Source organism: Jatropha curcas, chromosome 8 (assembly GCF_041381405.1).
Source record: "Jatropha curcas cultivar XTBG-Jc1 chromosome 8, XTBG_Jcur_1.0, whole genome shotgun sequence".
In the NCBI taxonomy this organism is placed as follows: Eukaryota; Viridiplantae; Streptophyta; class Magnoliopsida; order Malpighiales; family Euphorbiaceae; genus Jatropha; species Jatropha curcas.
This window is the reverse complement of record NC_143158.1, coordinates 16,550,028-16,567,641: the sequence shown is the minus strand read 5'-3', so window position 1 is coordinate 16,567,641 and position 17,614 is coordinate 16,550,028.

Genomic DNA, 17,614 nt, shown 5'->3' with positions numbered 1-17,614 from the left:
TTCTAGATCTTTGATCTCTTCCAAAACTTGTCATTGAGTTCATGAAATTTATTTTCATTGGGTTCCGCGTCACCTTGTAATTGGTCCACTAGGAAGTACTAATGGATCGCCATTGTTGTGGTCCTTGTTCCCTTGAGCTCCATAGGTGGTTGGTGGTAGTGGATCCATATCATCCCCCCCTTCTTTAAAAAGATTTGTGCTCAAATCTGCATCCATGTCAAAGGGAGACAAATCACTAATATTAAAAGTTGCAGAAACACCATACTCAACTGGCAAGTCTATTTTGTAGGCATTGTCATTGATGCGCTCTAAGACTTGGAATGGACCATCTCCACGTGCATCTAGCTTACTCTTCATTTGGTTGGGAAACCTTTCCTTGCGAAAGTGTACCCAAACCCAATCACCTGGCATAAGCACTAACTTCTTCCTTCCTTTGTTTGCTCTGTCAGCATATTGCTTGTTCCTCTTTTCTATGTTGGCTCTAGCCTTCTCATGTAAAGACTTCACCAATTCTGCCTTTTTTATCACCATGTAAATTAGAAATTTCATTCAAAGGTAAAGGAACAAGATCTAATATAGTTAGTGGGTTAAAGCTATAAACAAGTTCAAATGGACTAAAACCTGAAGTAGAATGTATGCTACGATTATATGCAAATTCAATGAATGGCAAACAATCTTCCCAAGTTTTTAAGTTCTTACCCACAATTGCACGAAGCAATGTTCCTAAAGTTCTATTTACAACTTTAGTTTGTCCATCTGTTTGTGGATGACAAGTTGTAGAATAAAATAATTTAGTTCCAAGATTACCCCACAAAACTCTCCAAAAGTGTGAAAGGAACTTTGCATTCCTATCTGAAACTATAGTTTGTGGTATCCCATGTAACCTTACCACTTCTCTAAAGAATAGATCAGCAACATTATTGGCATCATCAGTTTTATGACAAGGAATAAAATGAGCCATCTTGCTAAACCTATCAACAACAACAAATATACTATCCTTACCACGCCTAGTCCTAGGTAAACCAAGTACAAAGTCCATAGATATATCAATCCAAGGAGAACTAGGAACAGGTAAAGGCATGTATAATCCATGAGGCATAAACATAGATTTGGCCTGCTTACAAGCAATACAAGAGTTACAAACTCTTTCTACATCTTTATGCATATGAGGCCAATAAAAGTGTTCATTCAACATATCATAAGTCTTATGTACCCCAAAGTGTCCCATCAATCCCCCACTATGAGATTCAAGGACAAGCAATTCACGCATAGAACATTTAGGCACACAAAATTTGCTGCCCTTAAACAAATATCCATCATGTGAACTTATCAAATGCTCCATGCTCACATGCTACATATGACGCGGAACCAATTGAAAATAAATTTGATGAACTCAATGACAAGTTTTGGAAGAGATCCAAGATCAAACTAAACCCCTCTCTATGGCACCCAAAGCTTAAAGAAGCAAGAACACCAATAATAGAGAAAAGAATAAGATAAACGCCACAATTAGATTGATAAGTTTACCTTGATTCTTGATGCAATTAGAAGAATGCAATCTCACACTCTCTAAAAACATGAACACGCCTAAGCATGAAGTTGAAGAAGAAACTCTCTTTAATTCATTAATTGTATGTTAAAATTTACAAAATAACAAGCTATTTATACTAATCTAAGAGGTCCAGATCCTTAGAGGATTTAGAGTTAGCTAAGGAGTAGGATTTAGCAAATCTAAACCAACTAAGGAGTTGACTAACAAAATCATAACTACTTAAGGATTTGGAGATCTAATCCAAATCTACTAAAGATTGACTAAATCTAATCAAAATAAGGCTAATTATTCAAGGGTGGCCGAAATATTGGAGGCCCAACCCATTAGCATTGCAAAAACACAATAAGCTAACTAGTTTAATGAGAGGCAGACAGTTGCACGGTCCAGGGCGTGCCAAGGCGCACGGGCGTGCGGGCATGTATGAGTTTCCTTCGTGAGAGGCAAAAGAGTGCATGGTCTGGGGCGTGCTAGTTGGCACGGGCGTGCGCGCATGTATGAGTTTCCTTCGCGAGAGGCAGAAGAGTGCACGGTCTGGGGCGTGCTAGTTGGCACGGGCGTGCGCGCATGTATGAGTTTCCTTCGCGAGAGGCAGAAGAGTGCACGGTCTGGGGCGTGCTAGTTGGCACGGGCGTGCGCGCATGTATGAGTTTCCTTCGCGAGAGGCAGAAGAGTGCACGGTCTGGGGCGTGCTAGTTGGCACGGGCGTGCATCAAATCAAGTGTTATTCCTTGAGAGGCAATAGCTTGCACGGCCTGGGGCGTGCCACCTTGCACGGGCGTGCTAACCAAGCACGATTCCCACTCAACTTGTGATGGCGTGGTGGAAAGGACTGTGGTTTTGATAGAGAAACACGAGTGCTACAGTAACTTGCTACAGGAACTCAGAAGCATCCGTGCTACAGTAACTTGATTCAAAATGTGATGAAAGGCTAAGATAGTTGATGGTGAAGATTAAAATGAAAAAAAATAGATGATTGTTTTTGGAAACAAACAAAACCCAATAGTTTTTGGAAACTAATAAAACCCAAATGTGATTAACACTTTCTTGTTATTCCAAATCTCCCTTTCAAAATACACAAAGTCCCTTTATATAGGGAAACAAGAGATAGCCATAAACTCCCTTTGAATGTGTTGTTCAAAGACACAATTTCAAAGGACACCTAACTAGGTTGAAAACAATACATTCAAAGATACACCTAACTAGGTTGAAAACAACTTATTCAAAGGACACCTAACTAAGTTTGAAATAACTCATTCAAAGGCACAATTCAAAGAACACCTAACTAAGTTTGAAAACAACACAAATGAGCTGGAATTCATAGTCAATGATCAACCAAGTGCTCCTTGATTATTGTCTTCAAAGATGATGGTTTGAAGGAACCCAAATGGCCCTAAAAGGAGCTGTAGCTTCAGATTGAACATGTCACTCCCACCAAGCCCATCTTCACTTGGACTGTCTTCATTAACTTCACTAATGGAATCAAGACCAAGGCCCATGTCTAGGATAGCTTGTAAGGCTAGGCTAGATGGACCTCCATCATTCTCCCCTTCTTGAAAAGTTTCAACTTGGTCAGAAGTTGACATGGTGTCTTCCTTATATTTGGCTAAGTCACTTACATTGAAGGTGTTGGAAATCTTGTAAGACGGAGGCAGCTCTACCTTGTAAGCATTCTGGTTTACCTTCTTGATGATCTTGTAAGGACCCTCGGCTTTGGGCATAAGTTTATTCTTTCTTTTAGAAGGGAATCGTTCCTTCCTTAAGTGAACCCACACTAAGTCACCTTCTTTAAATTCCACAACAGGTTTTAGCTTGGCTTGCATCTTGTAGGCTTCGTTCTTCTTCTCAATATGTGCTTTTGCTCTAGCATGGAGTTTGACAATTGCAGTAGCTCTATCCTCGACCTTTAAGTTAGAGGGGATACTAGAGTGTGCGTTGCTCAAATCAAGAGGAACAAGTGGATTAGCTCCATAAACTAATTCAAAAGGAGTAAAATTAGTGGTCTTACTCTTCGAACTGTTGTAAGCAAATTCAGCATGAGCCAACAAAGAATCCCAATTCTTTACTTTCCCCTTTAGCAAACTTCGCAAAATGTTGCCTAAGCTTCGATTGACCACTTCTGTTTGTCCATCTGTTTGAGGATGAAAAGCCGTACTGAACTTCAAGGTAGTTCCTAACCTTGCGCAGGGTATAGAGGTGGATGACGAGAAAGTGAAAGCTATCAAGGAATGGCCGACGTCGAAATCAGCTTCGGATGTATGAAGTTTCCATGGGTTGGCAAGTGTCTACCGACGGTTTGTACAAGATTTCTCTTCGATTGCTGCACCACTCACGGAGGTAATTAAAAAGGAAGTTGGGTTCAAGTGGGGCGAGGAACAACAGAAAGCGTTTGACATGCTTAAAGGGAAGTTGACATCCGCTCCAATACTTTCTTTACCTAATTTTGAGAACACCTTTGAAATTGAGTGTGATGCTTCTGGTGTAGGTATTGGAGGAGTGCTGATGCAAGAGAAGAAGCCAATTGCCTACTTCAGTGAGAAGTTGAATGGAGCACAACTCAATTACTCGACCTATGATAAGGAGCTATATGCCTTGGTGAGGACTTTGAACGTATGGCAACACTACTTATTACCTAAGGAATTTGTCATTCACACTGATCACGAAGCCCTAAAACACTTGAAGGGTCAAGGTAAGCTCAACAAGCGACATGGTAAGTGGGTTGAGTTCATTGAACAATTCCCTTACGTTATTAAATACAAGCATGGAAAGGATAACGTTGTTGCTGATGCATTGTCACGGAGACATGCTTTACTTACTACTCTTAGTTCTAAGTTGCTAGGATTTGAGTATGTTAAGGATTTGTATGTGTCTGATTCAGATTTTGGCAATGTGTATTTGGCATGTGAACATGGAGCATTTGATAAATTTTATCGACATGAAGGATATTTGTTTAAGGGCAGTAAACTTTGTGTTCCTAAATGCTCTATGCGTGATTTGCTTGTACTTGAGTCTCATTGTGGGGGATTGATGGGACATTTTGGGGTACATAAGACTTATGACATGTTGAATGAACATTTTTATTGGCCTCATATGCGTAAAGATGTCGAGAAAGTTTGTGATTCTTACCTTACTTGTAAACAGGCTAAGTCTAAGTCTATGCCTCATGGCTTGTATATGCCTTTACCAGTTCCTAGTTCACCTTGGGTTGATATCTCTATGGATTTTGTACTTGGATTACCTAGGACTAGGCATGGTAGAGACAGTATATTTGTAGTGGTTGATAGGTTCAGCAAAATGGCTCATTTCATTCCTTGTCATAAAACTGATGATGCCATTCATATTGCTGAATTGTTCTTTAGAGAGGTGGTACGATTACATGGAGTTCCACGGACTATCGTTTCTGATAGGGATGCTAAGTTCCTTTCACATTTTTGGAAGGTTTTGTGGGGTAAGCTAGGTACAAAATTACTTTATTCTACTACCTGTCATCCACAAACAGATGGACAAACTGAAGTTGTGAATAGGACTTTAGGAACTTTACTTCGTGCGATAGTGGGTAAAAATTTGAAAACTTGGGAGGATTGTTTGCCATTTATTGAATTTGCATATAATCGAAGAATACATTCTACTTCAGGTTTTACTCCATTTGAACTTGTTTATGGATTTAACCCACTAACTGTTTTGGATCTTGTTCCTTTACCTTTACATGAGCTCTCTAGTTTAGATGGTGATAAAAAGGCTGAATTGGTGAAGTCTTTACATGAGAAGGCTCGAGCAAATATTGAAAAGAGGAACAAACAATATGCTGACAGGGCAAACAAAGGAAGGAAGAAGCTGGTGTTTGCGCCTGGAGATTGGGTTTGGGTGCACCTTCGGAAGGAAAGGTTTCCCAACCAACGAAAGTCTAAGCTAGATGCACGTGGAGATGGTCCATTCCAAGTCTTGGAACGCATCAATGACAACGCCTACAAGATAGACTTGCCAGGTGAGTATGGTGTTTCCGCTACCTTTAATGTTAGTGATTTGTCTCCTTTTGACATGGATGCAGATTTGAGGACAAATCTTTTTGAGGAAGGGGGGAATGATATGGATCAACCATCACTCAACCATGGAGCTCAAGGGAGCAAGGAGAACAACATGGGAGATCCATTAGTGTTTCCTAGTGGGCCAATTACAAGAAGTCAAGCAAAGAGATATGGGGCAGCCACATCCTTATATGTTCAAGCCCAAATTACACAAGAACTTCATGATGTGGCATTTAACAAGTGTTGTGTGGAACTTGAAGGCACACCTAGGCTTCTTACAATGTTGGAGACATGTGCTGTTGGTGTAGCACACCCTAGCCATGCTAATATGTAAGGGATGTGGGCTTGGACGTGTCCTTATCCCTTGTTGCATGTTTTGGTCCAATTAATATGTAATATGGGCTCATAGTGTTTATTTAAGTTGTTTTGGGTTGGTTTTATGATGCATGCAATCTGCCCAATATTAAGTTGTTTGTTTTGGGCTGGAAATGACTTTATTTTGTGTTTTAGAGTTAAGCCCATGTGTTTTGGCCCTAGGGCAGCTTAGTTAGATGCTCTTCTTTAGGGTTATGTTTGTTTAAGGCATATAAATAGCCTCCTTAAGATGTAAAAAGAGATTTTTGGCATAATTTGAATCAAAGGCAGAATTGCTCATGCTCTTGCATGTTCTTAATTAGAGTGATTGTGAGAATTTGCTATCCTCTAATTGCATCAAGAATTAAGGTAAACTTATCAATTCATTTGTGGCGTTTATCTTGTTCTTTGCTGGATTATTGGTGTTACCGTTTCATTATAAACGTGGGGTGCCATAGAGCGTTTTAATCTCGATTATTGGTGTTTCCGTTTCATTATAAACGTGGGGTGCCATAGAGGCGAACTTACATCTCATTCCTTTGATTTCCGATCCCGGTTCCGTGTCACTTCCCAATTGTGGATAGGTGGTCTTCCCACTTTTCTTCGACTCTGATTAAGTTGATCCCACCAAAACAGAGCATAGTCTTGAAACTCTAAGGCTGCAATTTTCACCTTTTTTTCTTCAGTATACCTGTTGCATTCAAAGATCATCTCGACCTTCCTCTCCCATTCCAAGTATTCGTCTGCATTGTTTCGGCCTTTGAAAGGTGGCACCTTGAGTTTGATGTTACCCAAGTTACCATCTAATGGTGTGTCAACCTCTTCATCATCCTCTCCATAGTAAGTTTCATTTCTGTAAACACGGCCTCTACCAATCCCTCTTCCTCTTCCTCTATTATTTCTACCTCCTCTTGCCCACATAGGCTCTCTATGCCATTCATCATCCTCTTCTTCATACTCTTCATGCCAAGGTTGTCTAGAGTGCTCTTTGGAAGTGCTTGCACCCCTCCTTGTGGCATTAGGGTCATGTCTTTCTGTCTTTTGCTCTTGAATCTCCAGTCTGTCATTAAAGCTCTCCATAAGCCTAGTGATTCGTCCCATTTCTCCAGAGAAAGCATCTAGAAAGGCTTGTAGTTTTGGATCTTCAACTTTGAGAGGGCTATTATCCTTGTCTCTAGATGAATTAGACATCCTGAAATAAGATTGCAAAAACTAAGGAAATAGTTAGTTTATCACTCCCTCACGTGTTTCTCTCCTTATTTGGCTTTTTTTTTTTTTTTTTCAATATGTGGGTTTCACTCCAGCCTTTTACCACTCTTTCCACTTGAATAATTGCACTTCAGAATCCCAAAGTTGCTACAAAAGTCAAGAGAAAGTTAGGAAAAACAAAGAATATAATTAAGTAATGCACAAACTCTATCAAGAAATCACAATGTTTGAATGGCAATACAAGAATAAGAAAGGTGTATTGCTAGAAATCAATAAACTAAAGTGTAGGAACAAGCAAATAACACTTTAGCAATGTTAAATGAAGCAAAGATAGCACACAAACAAGAAATTGAAACTAGAATTTAAAAGACGATTTAGGGATATAGTGTATGAATTTAGTTCACTACAAAGCAAACCAAATATGGACCTAATTAATTCTACCCAATCAAAGCAAGCAAACAAAGAAAACCCAAAAAAAATTTTTTTTTTTTTAAAGGTACTGTAGCAAGTTTGCTTCTGAGTTCCTGTAGCAAGTTCCTGTAGCAGACGTTTTAAGGTACTGTAGCAAGTTTGCTTTTGAGTTCCTGTAGCAAGTTACTATAGCACAACGTTTTTGATTTATATCCTCACTTAACCTACAAATGTGACCCAATTTAGGTAGGGTAAGGGCTTAACAAGGTATAAGTGGATGGTTTGTGTCTCCCAATTCAATTTAGGTAGGTAATCACGTAGTCCAACAATGGCTTTTGTGTCTCCCAATTCAATTTTAGGTAGGTAATGACTTTGTCCAACAATGATTTTTGTGTCTCCCAATTCAATTTTTTTTGGTAGGTAATGTCTTTAACAACCAATTCAGATCCAGATTTTTTTTTTTTATCAAGAAATAAGCAAACAACAAGAATAATCAAAGATAGATCTTGAATTAGTCAAAAGGGTAACTAGAAAATGATGCAAACAATAAGAAGATACAAAGAGAAAACTAGATTCAAGAAGATTTAACAAGAAAATTCTAGATCCAAGAAGATCTAATGAGAAATTGTCTAGACCCAACAAGATCTAAAGAGATAATGTCTAGATCGAACAATATTAAAGAATTTTTTTTTTTTTTTAAGTCCCTAACCCTAGGATAGATTGAAATCCACAACCACAGTGCTCTGATACCAGATAATACGACCCTAGCCAATTAACAAGTACTCTTGCAAATCAACAAGGAACATCTAGCGGAAGGCATGCAATCTCGGAAGTACCCGACAATCCCTTTAACCCCCAAGTACTCTTGAAGAGAGAAAGCAAGGAATTTAAAACAAGAATCAGAAACTTACCTTCAAGTACTCTTGAAAACAACTCTGAAATTCTTGGTGCAATTAATCTTGTAGAACTCACAAGCTTAACTACTAAGGATATTTTGGTTCTATGAAGAACACAATCTGTTCTTGAAAGAACAAGAAGAAAACGTTTTGTTTTTGATTTCAATTCAATGGTGGCTGCTGTGCAGCTCTTACAACAATATAAATAACCTAAGCTAACCCTAATTTAGCTATTAACTTAAGTTAGCCCAAGCTTAACCCTAATGTGGCCCAAATGGGCTTAATTAAATACAAGTCCAAGCTAACTACTTAAAACAATCCTGACTTAAACATTAACTAACTTAGGCTGGCCCTACTTTAGAAAATAAGCCCAACCAACCTTACACTTAATTAATTAAGTTCACTAAAAGAATTTAAACAAAATGGGGCAAATGGGCCGAAGGCCCTACACAACCCATACTTAAGCTCATAATAAGATAACAACCTCCTAAATTTGCCTAAGTATAGAATCATGTAAAATGCATCAAATGGCAGCCTCATTGCACGCCTCAAGCATCATAACAAGCTTTGGTGCTTCTTCAAGTTCAATCTCACATCTTGCATAATTATGATCTTGAAGCTCCAATGTGATTTGTTCTTGAGCAAATGCATTCAAGGCTGTTCGTAGCTTGGTTGCACGAGCTCTTGTGATTGGCCCCACGGGTAGAGCTAGAGGATCCTTCACCTTGCTTCCTTGATCTGTATCAGTGTTTCTGCAACTTTTAATATTAGTGATTTGTCTCCCTTTGACATGGATGCAGATTTGAGGACAAATCTTTTTAAAGAAGGGGGGGATGATACGGATCCACTACCACCAACCACCTATGGAGCTCAAGGAAACAAGGACCACAACAATGGCAATCCATTAGCACTTCCTAGTGGACCAATTACAAGGAGCCGTGCAAAGAAGTATGGAGCAACCATGTCCTTATATATTCAAGAACAAATCACACAAGAGCTCCATGACCTTACTTTCAACAAGTGCTATGAAGAACTTGAAGGAACACCTAAGTTTCTCACATTAATAGAAGCACAAGTTGAATGGGAACCATGTTTGTATAGCACGCCCGGACAGGTGGCACACCCCAGGCCGTGCACCTCACTGCCTCTCGCGAAGAAAACTCTTCCATGCGCACACGCCCGTGCCAGCTAGCACGCCCCAGGCCGTGCACCTCACTGCCTCTCCTTTGCGCTTCTCGCGCTCGCGTAGTGAAGGTTCGCGCTCGCCAGTGTCGCTCGCGCTCGCGCATGTTGGAATCGCGCTCGCGAGTTGCGCTGCCTAACTCTCTGCCTCTCCTTTGCGCTTCTCGCGCTCGCGCACGGTAGAATCGCGCTCGCGAGATGTGGTCGCGCTCGCGTATGTGAAGCTCGCGCTCGCGAAGGAAGCTCACCAATGCGCGCACGCCCGTGCAAGTTGACACGCCCTGGACCGTGCACCCTACTGCCTCTCATTAGTTAGTTAGCTTATTTTGTGTTTTTGCAATGCTAATGGGTTGGGCCTCCAATATTTCATCCACCCTTGAATAATTAGCCTTATTTTGATTAGATTTAGTCAATCTTTAGTGGATTTGGATTAGATCTCCAAATCCTTAAGTTGTTATGATTTTGTTAGTCAACTCCTTAGTTGGTTTAGATTTGCTAAATCCTACTCCTTAGCTAACTCTAAATCCTTTAAGGATCTGAACCTCTTAGATTAGTATAAATAGCTTGTTATTTTGTAATTATTCAACAATTATTCAATGAATTAAAGACTACTTCTTCATGCCTAGGCGTGTTCATGTTTTTAGAGAGTGTGAGATTGCATTCTTCTAATTGCATCAAGAATCAAGGTAAACTTATCAAATCTTTGTGGCGTTTATCTTATTCTTTTACTCTATTATTGGTGTTCTTGCTTCTTTAAGCATTGGGTGCCATAGAGGGGAATTTATTCTAGATCTTTGATCTCTTCCAAAACTTGTCATTGAGTTCATGAAACTTATTTTCATTGGGTTCCGCGTCAGATCTCCCATGGTGGTACAGGTCGCATCCCTTTCCTCCTTCTTTTTAATAACAATTGTTCCCACCAAAACATAGCATAACCTTTGAATTCAACAGCAGCAAGATGGGATTTCTTTTCTTGAGAATAGTTATGGCATTCAAAGATTTGTTCTACTTTTCTCTCCCATTCAAGGAATTCTTCAGCATTGTTGTTGCCTTTGAATTCTGGAATTCTCATCTTGATTGATCCCAAGTCTCCATCAATTTTGTGTGACTTGTTCTTGAATGTGTAAGCACATGGTTGCTCCATACTTCTTTGCACGGCTCCTTGTGATACGGATCCACTACCACCAACCACCTATGGGGCTCAAGGGAACAAGAACCACAACAATGGCAATCCATTAGCACTTCCTAGTGGACCAATTACAAGGAGCCGTGCAAAGAAGTATGGAGCAACCATGTCCTTACACATACAAGAACAAGTTACAAAAGAGCTCCATGACCTTGCTTTCAACAAGTGCTATGAAGAACTTGAAGGAACACCTAAGTTTCTCACATTAATAGAAGCACATGTTGAGTGGGAACATGAATTGGTTAGCACGCCCGTGCTAGATGGTACACCCCAGGCCGTGCCCTCGTCTGACTTGCTGAGGAAAACAACTGCCTTGAAGCACCCCCGTGCCAAATAGCACACCCTGGCCGTGCTTCCCTCTGACTCTGAAGCACCCCCGTGCTAAATAGCACACCCTGGCCGTGCTTCCCTCTGACTCTCAAGAGGGAACTCCTACATTGAAGCACGCCCGTGCCAAATAGCACACCCAGGCCGTGCTTGTCACTGCCTCTCATTAAGTTAGTTAGCTTATTTTGAGTTTTTGCTTTGTTAATGGGTTGGGCCTCCAATATTTCGGCCACCCTTGAATAATTAGCCTTATTTTGTTTAGATTTAGTCAATCTTTAGTAGATTTGGATTAGACATCCAAATCCTTAAGTTGTTATGATTTTGTTAGTCTTATCCTTAGTTGGTTTAGATTTGCTAAATCCTACTCCTTAGCTAACTCTAAATCCTTTAAGGATCTGGACCTCTTAGATTAGTATAAATAGCTTGTTATTTTGTAATTATTCAACAATTATTCAATGAATTAAAGACTACTTCTTCATGCCTAGGCGTGTTCATGTTTTTAGAGAGTGTGAGATTGCATTCTTCTAATTGCATCAAGAATCAAGGTAAACTTATCAATTCTTTGTGGCGTTTATCTTATTCTTTTACTCTATTATTGGTGTTCTTGCTTCTTTAAGCTTTGGGTGCCATAGAGGGGGATTTATTCTAGATCTTTGATCTCTTCCAAAACTTGTCATTGAGTTCATGAAATTTATTTTCATTGGGTTCCGCGTCAGTTTGGTATCAGAGCCAAAGATTAAGGTAAATTCTTATTTATCTTAGTTCTAGGGTTTGTGTTTATTTGTTTTCTTATTCATCTTGTTCTTGTGTTTGTTTTCTTCTTCATCTTGTTTCTTTTGTGTTTGCTTTCTTTTGTTTAAGTTTCAATTCGTTTTTTTGCTTCAATTAAATTTAGAAATTTCGTTCTTGTTTCAATTCTGGAAGTTTGATCTTAGATCTTGTTGACTAAAAAAAAAAAAAAAAAAAAAAAGAGTATAGAAAGAAAATTTCGTCCACCATTGAAATTGCTTGTGTGGATATTGTTTTGTTCCTGGATCTAAGGAATTTGATCCTAATTCAAAAGGGATTTTACCTTATTTTGTGGGATTTTTGCCATATTTTGTGGGATTATTCCTAATCCTTAGGAGATTTGACCATATTTAGTGGGATTGTTCCTAATCCTAAAGGGATTTGACCATATTTTATGGGATTTAGTTATCCACTATAATCTTGTGATAAAATCCAATCTTAACTACTTGTGGATAAGATAATAAAAAAAAAAAAAAAAAAAAATTAGTTGACCATATCTTTTGAGATTGAGCAAAATCTACTACAATCCTTGTCAAATCTAAGAATCCTACTTAAATTGGGTTGCATTAAAAAGGGAAACAAGGCAGCACGCCCGTGCTTCACCCCAAGCACACCCGTGCATGTTCCTGACTTCCACTTGTTGGACTAGGACTTACACGCACGCCCGTGCTCCATCTAGCACGCCCGTGCTCAGTTCTGACCCTATCTTAAAATTGTTTTCTTTGATTTTTCTTTATTTGCTTGCTTTGTTTTGGGTAGAATTAATAGGTCCATATTTGGTTTGCTTTGTAGTAAGCTAAATTCATACATTATATCCAGTAATTGTCTTTTAAATTCTAGTTTTCTTTGTTTTTTTTGTGTGAGCTTTCTATTGCTTCTATTACATTGTTAGGGTGTGTTTGCTTGTTTACTACACTCTAATTGATAATTACAGTAGTGCATTATTCATACTCTTGTGCTACTATCCATCTCGTTTTGAGTCTCCTTTCTAGAATTGTGCTTGCTTTTCATTGTTAAGTTTTATTCCTTGTTCTAAACGTGATCTTTGAGTTGATTGGTTGAACTAAGATTCTGAAGTTCAATTGGAAGAATTGCAAGGAGTGATTCAAGAGTGTAAACACGTGAGGGAGTGATTTATCAATAACCCTAAATCTTTTGTGTTTTCTTTTGAATACTAACCATGAGTATAGGCAAATCTGGAGATGGTAATGATGGAATTCCAATTAAAGATCCTCAATTAAAACTCTTCATGGAAGCAATTCAAGGACAGTTTAGAACCTTCAATAATCTTGTCCAAGACATGAGGGAAGAGTTGCAAGAGATAAAAGCTTCACAAAGCTCTAATACAACTAGAACTCGTCCACAAACTAGATTTCAAGACCATGATGTTGAAGAGAGTGAGGAGACCAATCCAAATAAACTTGATGGAGACTTGGGATCAATTAAGATGAGGATTCCAGAATTCAAAGGCAACAACAATGCTGAAGAGTACCTTGAATGGGAAAGGAAGGTCGAACAAATCTTTGAATGCCATAACTATTCTCAAGAAAAGAAATCTCATCTTGCAGCTGTTGAATTCAAAGGGTATGCTATGTTTTGGTGGGAACAATTGCTATTGAAAAGAAGAAGGAGGGGATTACGACCCGTACCACCATGGGAGCTCATGAAAGAACTAATGCACCAAAAATTTGTCCCTACTCATTACTTTAGGGATTTACACAATAAATTAGCTAGAATGGTGCAAGGAGGAAGGAGTGTGGAAGAATACTACAAGGAGATGGAGATTTGCATGGCAAGAGCCAAGATTGAAGAAGATGAGCTAATCACCATGTCACGTTTCCTTGGAGGTCTAAATAAAGATATTGCAGATGCCTTAGAGATGTATAGGTATGATACCTTGGAGGATATGATAGATATGGCCATGAAACTTGAAAGACAGAAAAGGGGGAGATCCACCAATAAGTTTTCCAACAACACATGGGGATCTAAATGGCCTAAAGAAGGTGAGAAGAAGGAATTTAGAGGTTCTAATTCTCAAAGGACAGATTCAACTTCAAAAGGTAAAGAAGCTGTCCAAACTCCATTCAAAAGCAACAAAGGTACCTCTAACTCTATAACCCCTTCTAGAGAAATTAAATGTTTTAAATGTTTGGGGAAAGGACATTATGCATCTCAATGTCCTAATAAAAGGGTTATGATTGCTAAAGATGATGGGAATATTAGTTCTGAATCTGAATGTAGTGATTATGATGATATGCCTAATTTAGATAATGATAATGATGATTCAGAAAATTTAATACTTCCTGAACATGGGGAAGCTTTGGTTGCTAGACGTGCTTTGAACATGCATGTAAAGGAAGAAAGCCTTGAGCAACGTGAGAATATATTTCAAACTAGATGCTTGATTAGTGGAAAGGTGTGTACTCTTATCATTGATGGGGGTAGTTGCACTAATGTTGCTAGTGTAAACATGGTAAACAAACTGAACTTAACTTGTCTCAAGCATCCTAAACCTTATAAATTGCAATGGTTGAATGATTGTGGGGAAGTGAAAGTAACCAAATAGGTACTTGTGCCATTTTCTATTGGATGGTATGAAGATGAAATCTTGTGTGATATAGTACCTATGCAAGCTGGACATCTATTGTTGGGAAGACCATGGCAATATGATAGAAGAGCACATCATGATGGATTCCACAATCGATACTCATTGATTCATAAGGGGAAAAAGGTGGTTCTTGTACCTTTATCACCTCAAGAGGTTTATGAAGACCAAAGAAAGATACTTGAGAGAGAGAGAGAGGTTTCAACCTTAAGAAAACATGAGAGTGAGAATCTGAGATTGAGAGAACAAAAGAGAGAAAAGAGTAAGGATGAGGGAAAAGAGGCCACAAAAATAACAAAACAAATTAATGGCCCAATTGTGAGAGAAAAAGAAAGAGAGGAGAAAAAGAAACAGACTTTTTATGCAAGAATTAGAGAGGTTAAGTGTGCTATTGCCTTGGAGAAGCCCATATTGCTTCTAAGGTACAAAGAGGTTTTATTTGCTGAAACTAACACTGACCTTGAAAGTTTGCCTTCTATGTTTGTTTCTATGTTGCAGGAATTTGATGATGTCTTTCCTAGTGAATCACCAAGTGGTTTACCACCTTTGAGAGGAATAGAACATCAAATTGACTTCATTCCTGGATCCACCATTCCAAATAGGCCTGCCTATAGAAGTAATCCAATGGAGACAAAGGAGTTGCAAAGGCAAGTTGATGAACTTATGGAAAAAGGTTTGGTAAGAGAAAGCATGAGCCCGTGTGCCGTTCCCGTGCTTCTAGTCCCTAAAAAGGATGGAACATGGCGCATGTGTGTTGATTGTAGAGCGGTCAACAAAATTACAGTAAAGTATAGACACCCTATCCCTAGACTTGATGATATGTTGGATGAATTGCATGGGGCAACTTACTTTACTAAAATTGATTTAATGAGTGGTTACCATCAAATTAGAATGCAACCAGGTGATGAATGGAAAACTGCTTTTAAAACTAAGTATGGTTTGTATGAATGGTTAGTTATGCCTTTTGGACTATCTAATGCACCTAGTACTTTTATGAGGCTTATGAACCATGTATTGCGTGCCTTCTTGGGAAAATTTGTGGTTGTATACTTTGATGATATACTCATCTATAGCAAGTCTCTTGATGATCATATTGAGCATGTTAGGATAGTGTTACAAACTTTGAGGACAGAAAAGTTGTATGCTAAACTTAACAAATGCACATTTTGTATAGATAGACTTGTGTTTCTTGGTTTTATTGTGAGTGCACAGGGTATTGAAGTAGATGAGGAGAAAGTGAAAGCTATCAAAGAATGGCCAACTCCCAAATCAGTTTCTGAAGTTAGGAGTTTTCATGGGTTAGCAAGCTTCTATAGAAGGTTTGTTAAAGATTTCTCTTCAATTGCAGCACCACTAACAGAAATTATCAAAAAGGAAGTTGGGTTCAAGTGGGAAGAAGAGCAACAAAAGGCGTTTGACACGCTTAAAGGGAAGTTAACTTCTGCACCTATACTTTCTTTGCCTAATTTTGAGAATACTTTTGAGATTGAGTGTGATGCTTCTGGAGTGGGAATTGGGGCTGTCCTAATGCAAGAAAAGAAGCCAATTGCCTACTTTAGTGAGAAGTTGAATGGAGCACAACTCAACTATTCAACCTATGATAAAGAGTTGTATGCCTTGGTAAGAACTCTACATGTTTGGCAACACTACTTACTACCGAAGGAGTTTGTCATCCATACAGACCATGAGGCCCTAAAACACTTGAAGGGTCAAGGTAAGCTTAATAAAAGGCATGGTAAGTGGGTTGAATTTATTGAACAATTTCCATATGTGATTAAATACAAGCATGGAAAAGATAATGTTGTTGCTGATGCATTGTCAAGGAGATATACTCTAATTACGGCACTTAGTTCTAAATTACTTGGATTTGAGTATGTTAAAGACTTATATGCGAATGATTCTGACTTTAGCAACATATATGTAGCATGTGAGCATGGAGCATTTGATAAGTTCTATAGACATGATGGATATTTGTTTAAGGGTGGCAAACTTTGTGTGCCTAAGTGTTCTATGCGTGAATTGCTTGTGCTTGAATCTCATAGTGGGGGATTGATGGGGCATTTTGGAATGCATAAGACTTATGATATGTTGAATGAACACTTTTATTGGCGTCATATGATTAAAGATGTAGAAAGAGTTTGTAATTCTTGTATTGCTTGTAAACAGGCCAAATCTAAGTCTATGCCTCATGGATTATACATGCCTTTACCTGTTCCTAGTTCTCCTTGGATTGATATATCTATGGACTTTGTACTTGGATTACCTAGGACTAAGCGTGGTAAAGATAGCATATTTGTTGTTGTTGATAGGTTTAGCAAGATGGCTCATTTTATTCCTTGTCATAAAACTGATGATGCCAATAATGTTGCTGATATATTCTTTAGAGAAGTAGTAAGATTACATGGGGTACCAAGAACTATAGTTTCAGATAGGGATGCAAAGTTCCTTTCACATTTTTGGAGAGTTTTGTGGGGTAAGCTTGGAACTAAATTGCTTTATTCTACAACTTGTCATCCACAAACAGATGGACAAACTGAAGTTGTGAATAGGACTTTAGGAACATTGCTTCGTGCCATTGTGGGCAAGAACTTAAAAACTTGGGAAGATTGTTTGCCATTCATTGAGTTTGCATATAATCGTAGCATACATTCTACCTCAGGTTTTAGTCCATTTGAACTTGTTTATGGCTTTAATCCACTAACTGTATTAGATCTTGTTCCTTTACCTTTGAATGAACTTTCTAATTTAGATGGTGATAAAAAGGCAGAATTGGTGAAATCTTTACATGAGAAGGCTAGAGCCAACATAGAAAAGAGGAACAAGCAATATGCTGAAAGAGCAAACAAGGGCAAAAAGAAGTTGGTGCTTATGCCAGGTGATTGGGTTTGGGTACACTTTCGCAAGGAAAGATTTCCCAACCAAAGGAAGAGTAAGCTAGATGCACGTGGAGATGGTCCATTCCAAGTCTTAGAGCGCATCAATGACAATGCCTACAAGATAGACTTGCCAGGTGAGTATGGTGTTTCTGCAACTTTTAATGTTAGTGATTTGTCTCCCTTTGACATGGATGCAGATTTGAGG